This window comes from Setaria italica, chromosome II (genome assembly GCF_000263155.2).
Source record: "Setaria italica strain Yugu1 chromosome II, Setaria_italica_v2.0, whole genome shotgun sequence".
Classification (NCBI taxonomy): domain Eukaryota; kingdom Viridiplantae; phylum Streptophyta; class Magnoliopsida; order Poales; family Poaceae; genus Setaria; species Setaria italica.
In genome coordinates, this window is record NC_028451.1 from 34,143,316 (window position 1) to 34,149,520 (window position 6,205).

A 6,205-nucleotide genomic window follows, 5' to 3' on the forward strand; every position below is an offset into this window, starting at 1 on the left:
AAATAGTTTACGTTTAATACTCCTAATTAGTATCTAAATATTTGATGTGACGAGGGCTAAACATAAGCAAGAGTAACCCAACCAGGCCTCACTCACGCAACTTTCTTGTCGTCGGATCAGATATAAGCAATCCGGATGGTAGTTCTTGTCACGCTCGAGATTTGGTAGGGCTTCCGCGGCAGCTTCGGGCGAAGTCCTGCCAAACGGTAGCCACCAAAATGACTTCGGGACGGAAGCCCCTCAGAAGAACCCGCTCTCTAGAGTCATTTGACAGAGCTCTACAGCTCTTTCCTATTGTTCCCACCCATACCCTCGGGGAACCCGTGGGTGGAGATGAAGGGCGCAGCCTAGGTCTGAGATGGCAACTAGCGGGAACAGGAGGTGGGGGTGAGCTGTAGTGGAGGCGTAGTCCTGGCGGTGGAGGCGCTCTGGCGGCGCGGCATGGTGGAGGTGGCCTGGCGGCGCGACGCGGCGTGGTGGAGGTGGAGCGGCGTGGGGATGGAGGCGCGGCGCAGTGAAGGGTAGGGACGTGGCGGTGTGATGGAGGGCAGGGGCATGGAGGTGGAGGCACGGTGGAAGAGGAGGCACAGAGGGAGATGAGGTGCGGCGTGGAGGAAGGAGGCACGGGTTGAGGATAAGGAAGAGGGAGAGATATTTTTTTAGACCGAAGAGAAAGGAACCGGGAAGGAAAAAAGAAAAGAGAAAAAAATAATGGGAAGAAAGGAGAAAAAGAAAAGGGAAAAGGAAAAAAGAAGGGTATTATAGATATTTTATCCTCTTATTCATGTTACACAGGAGAAGCTATTTTGCCAAACGTTTTTCCAACCAGACAAGCTGAAGCTAAAAAAAGTCGCTCCACCAGACAAGTTAGAGCCACAGCTGTTTCAGTCAAAGCCACAGCCCTGCTAAACGAACCATTGGACTCTTGCCAAGCTCCACGTTGAAAAATTTTTGTTGGAATTGGCTCAGGATAACTTAGCATGTGTTTGGTTTTGGGACCACGTGGGTCGGGTCGGAGCCAACCGACTTTTGTAGGTTGGAGTGAACCTAGCTCGCGTTTGGATGAGAGGGATGGGTTGGACCCAATCTTTTGTTTGGTTGAAGAGGTTGAGAGGGTTGGGAGGGATATCCTTTTAACACCGTTAGTTGTGAACCCCACTGTTAGCTGTGGGGTCCACCTGTCATCCTCCTCTTCTTTTTTCCCCCTCCCTTCCATCTTCTTCCTCCTCTCCTCCCCGTAAGACCTCCTCCTCCCTGGCTCCTCCCCGGCCGCCGGCGCGCCAGCCCCTGCCGGCGGCTCCCTGCGCCGCCAGCCCCCACCTCCCTAGCCCAACCGCCCCCGCGCCTCCTCCTCCCTGGACCGGCCTCCTCCTACCTAGCTCCTCCCTGGACCGGCCACCCCCGCACCGCCCCTTTGCCGCCCCCGCTTCCTGCTGGCCATCCCTCCATTTCCTACGCCAGCCATCCCTCCCTCCTCCTGCGTCGGCCGCCGGCCGCTGCCCCTCGCTCCCTCTCCCCAGCCGGCCTCCGTACCACGCCGAGCCACCTTGCTCCCCCGCCCGGCGACGCCGGCTCCTCCCCACGCGCCAGCAGCGACCGAGAGAGGCACGCGGGCGAGCACGAGACGGAGCCACGCACCTTCCATCTGGGTTCGCGCGGTCCCTCCGAGGAATCCGCTCGACCTGGATCAAGAGGGAATATTCCCATCTGGGTCGAACCCGTTCCACATTATTTTTCAACCAAACAGGGGACGAAGGGGGTCAAACCCGTTCCGACCCACTCCAACCCAGTAACCAAACACACGGTTAGATTTTTTTTTCATACATTACTGCTTGCCTCGTCAATCGAGCACAGTAACATGTCGAGTGATTCTTTCACTCTAAGTCCATAGAAACTTCAGTTTCAAAATCCATATAAACTTTGGAGAATTCCAAGGGTCCATTTGAAAGGGCTTTATCGACTTCAACTTCACATGTTTTTTATGATCCCCCTCCTCCCCGACTCCCTCCCCTGATTTTATTAAAAAAGCTTCACATATTTCTTTTTCTCAAACCCAGGCATGGTAGCGCGAAGGTGTTTCCCAAATCAAGGAAAAAATGAGCAAGGTGCCGAGTGAAACGGTTTTATCTTTTTTGCTTCATTATTTTTGATTTTATAGGTGAAGCCATTTTAGAATAAAGCCCTTCCAAACAGCTCTAGTGTTTTTATTAAATTTATTATAGTTATATAGGCTCATAGGTCGTGGGAACTTTTCTTTACGTCCGACTTTCTCTTAGAATTTCTATATATTTCTATGTGCTTCACCAACAATTATTGTATTGAAAACGTTATGCATTTTGAATTCCAATAGAATTGTAAGTTTGGTGAGAGTATGCATGAGGACGCTATATTTTGAGAATTTTATGTTCCAAAGAGACTTGTTGGATACAAAAGTTTGCTGAGTGTAAAGTATGGGGATGCTATAAAGGTGTAAGAGTAACTTTAGCAATAGCCTGGCTCCTAAAGATTAAATGAGATTTTCTCAACTCCAGGGTGGAGGGGGATTTTGGAGGCTTCCCCAAAATAGGGAGCCAAATAAAAAGCTGGACTACGTTTTTTTTACTTGCCCTCTAAACTTGGAGCATGAGGTTGTTTAAAGGGTCTGCTGGAGTTGCTCTAACTTATTTTCCACACTGAAAAATATTAAGTGAAAAATATGATGGAGTAAGTATGCTCCCTGTAGTTGTAGATGTATATATGAAAAACTCCAAATGTGCACATAGATTGTCGTAATTTTCTCTAATAAAAAGGTTCGAGTTAGGCTTAGCCAAAGAACAATTCAATTTGTGTTACCGACTTGTTGAAAAATAAGTTGGAGCAGCTTTGCTCTATCCATAAAATCCAACAATACTTTTGTAGCTACTGACGTACTGTATCAGTTTACATACAGTAATTAAATTGTGGAATCCTGACCCACTGTATCAGTTTACATACAGTAACTAAATTGTGGAATTCTTTAAGAGCAAGCGCATTTCTACACCTCAGCATTTCCATAGGTCGTCTTATGCAGTACCATGCCATGTAAGATTTTTGCTGATGTGGAGGAGAGAGGTTGAGGAAAGAGAAAATTGTTTCGCGAAACAACGACCTCATAGGCTAGATTTTAGGACTACAAGATGACTGCTTCACCATTGTATGAGTTTAGGTTGTCGTGTAACATATAATATTTCTTTTTCTCTACGCACAAATTAAAAAAATAGAATTACTCTAAGGCCCCGTTTGGATCATTGGAATTGAATTCCATCCTAATAATCATAATTTAGACACAAATTAATTAAGCTAATATAATTGTATGTGGAATATAGTTGCATATTATAGTTGGTGATATGGGAGAGATACTTGTATGCTGCACTTCTACTATAGAGAAGCGAATCTAAAAGCGTGCTATAAGAATTGAATTCCATTCTAATAACCATAATCTATAGAATCAATTTCCATCTCCCACCCCATGAATTTAAGATAGGCTTATATCTAAACTTTGGAAAGTTGTAGAATGCCACATTCCAACATAAATTAGCCTACTCCATTAAATAGATTCCAATTCCTTGGACCCAAACGGGACCTAAGATAACATAAGAAGTCAACCCATTGTACAAATTATTTATTTAAAATTACGCGTCAATGTATAAAATCATCTATTAACAACACTAATGTACTTATCCAATGACGCGTTTGTTTTCCCGGACGAGGCATCATTGGCTCGGCGGAACCGTATAAATCTGAAAAAAATACACGTTCTCCTGGATGCACCGTGCAGGTGCAGCCTGGCTCCGCTCGTCCTGCATCCGCGGAAATGCTCGAATCGAGCGTAGCTCCCGAGCCAGGCCCAGCGAATGCAGCCGCACGGGGCAACGGGTCCACACGTCAGGGCGTTAGCGTTACCTTGACGCCTCTTGTTCTCGGTCTTGCTCACCGCTCGTCCGTCCTCTCCGCTCGTGCACCGCTCGCCCTCTCCCTCTCCCCTTCCTCCGCCGCCGTTTCTTATGATTCGGCTTCGACGAATCGATCCCCGCCGGCAAGCTCGATCCATTCTAGGTGAGTGGACACTCGATGACTCCTCCCTCTTCTTGCGAATGCCCCTCGTTTATTAAAATTGGTTCTTTATTATGTCTTCATTTCAAATTATGTTTTTTCCTTTTAATAATTCTAGCCGTTGCCACCATGTGCTCATGCTATATTAATATGCAAGTGAGATAACCGATTTTAGCCCTTGGGGTAAGCACACTTCCACATGTGCAAGATAACAGTACTCGTTAAATGTGGGCAACTAATCACTCTCTCAGCACCTTGCATTCGCTCATACAACCTCATATTCAGCTTGCATGCACAACTGCAAACCAACCAAACCCTCTTTTTTCAGAAATACGGTTCCACTAAACCTGCCGGCCCTCCACACCGCCGTGGCCATCCCTTCCTGTCACGTCGCCACCCCGTCTGGCTGTGCACACGCCTCACCACGCCGCCTTGCTGCGCACGGACCTTGCCAGCTTGCCGCGTCAGTAACCGAGCCGCCTTGCCGCGCAATTGTGGCCCCCTCTGGCCGCGTCGATGGGCGCCCCAACTTGCCACGTCGCCGCCCGTCCGCGATGGCATGCCGCACTACCCTGCCCGTGGCGCTTTCCTTCGTGTGAGATGCGAGAGAGGGGAAAGAATTGAGGAAAAAACAGATCAGCCACTAATAATATGTTAGAGGAAAGGGAAAGGAGAATAGAGAAGGGATCTGCTGCAGCACTTATCATCTTTATGTTGAAAATATGTTTTCTCAATCCCCTCTAAGTACAGAGAAAAAATATTTTCTCAATCAGTTGGAGTTGCTCTAAGGTGGGTCGGAAGTTCGATCTCTTGTCTAGCATTTGGAATCTAGGAGCCCCATCTCAGTCCCCGGTCCGGCGGAACTAGATTGGATAGTTGGTCATCTACCACTTGATAACTCCGTTATGTGTCCGTAGCTCCCGATAGCCTCTCCCGCATCTAGGGATGAGAACGTATCGGATACACAAATACTGATAGTTATTTTTTTTCGACCGAATACGAATACGAATAGTATCAAAATGGGTCGAAAAATAATACTCATCCTATTTGAATATTAAGTATCCAACTAGGTACATATATTGAACGTTTGGATTCGAATACGAGCAGACAGCCGCATCCACTAGTCCCCGTCGCCTAAGCCTAACCCTAACCGCCACCACCCGCCCTAGCGCCGCCGCCCTAACGGCCGTCGTGTACCAATCCCCTTGTTTGCCCCACACCGTCTCCACGCCCACCCTGACATTGGAGGAGCGGTGGTGCTTGTTCGATACCCGCGTCCCCCTACTTAGGGGGTGTTTGGGAGCACTCCACTCCAAATTTTTGAGCTCCACTCCACCAACTCCACCACATTGCAGCTCCACTCCACCAACTCCAAAAAAATACCAGAGCTGTCCCCATGTTTGGCAAAAGGCATACATCCAGCTCCGGATATAGAAGATCTTGCTGTGTACAATCCATTATACCCATGTGAATGGGAACTACTTGTCAGTGTCCTTAACTTATCCCCTTCGACTCCCCTACCACTTTGCATAAATTGATTAAGACGGCAACTCATGAATGAGTTGAGCTTAAGGCTGAGTTAAAGAGTGCTTTGATTGAGATACATATGCTTAAATCTGCTCCTACAATTTCTGATGTTGTGGAGTGTAATGAATGTGCTGTTCATATGGATAGTCTTGCATGTTCACCATTTAAGCATGCTTTGTTGGCAGATGAATTGCATTTGACTAGGCCTGCTTTAGATGACGTCAAGACTAAGCCTGCTTAGGATGGTGCATGTAAGTCTTGCCCCGCTTTGCAAGTTCAGTTGGATGATGCATGTCCTAAGCTTATTGCTTTAGAGAAAACTGCTTTTGTTGCTAAATCCAAACTTCCTGAATGCACTGATTGTCCTGAACTCCGCTTAATTTGCAACATGCTGACGATGAAAATTCTTACTTGCTCACTGTTCTTAGTTCGGTGTCATGTAGGGAACCTCAGCTAGGCATGATGATTCATGAGTTCAAAAGGGCTTATGGTTTTGGGCTTGGGTCTGCTATCAAAGGTTGTCATTTTACTGGGTTGCATAAATTCTTTGATGGGCTGTGTGAGAACGTGAGTCTGACTTTTGGAGAGATCAATGAAACCAAGCTAC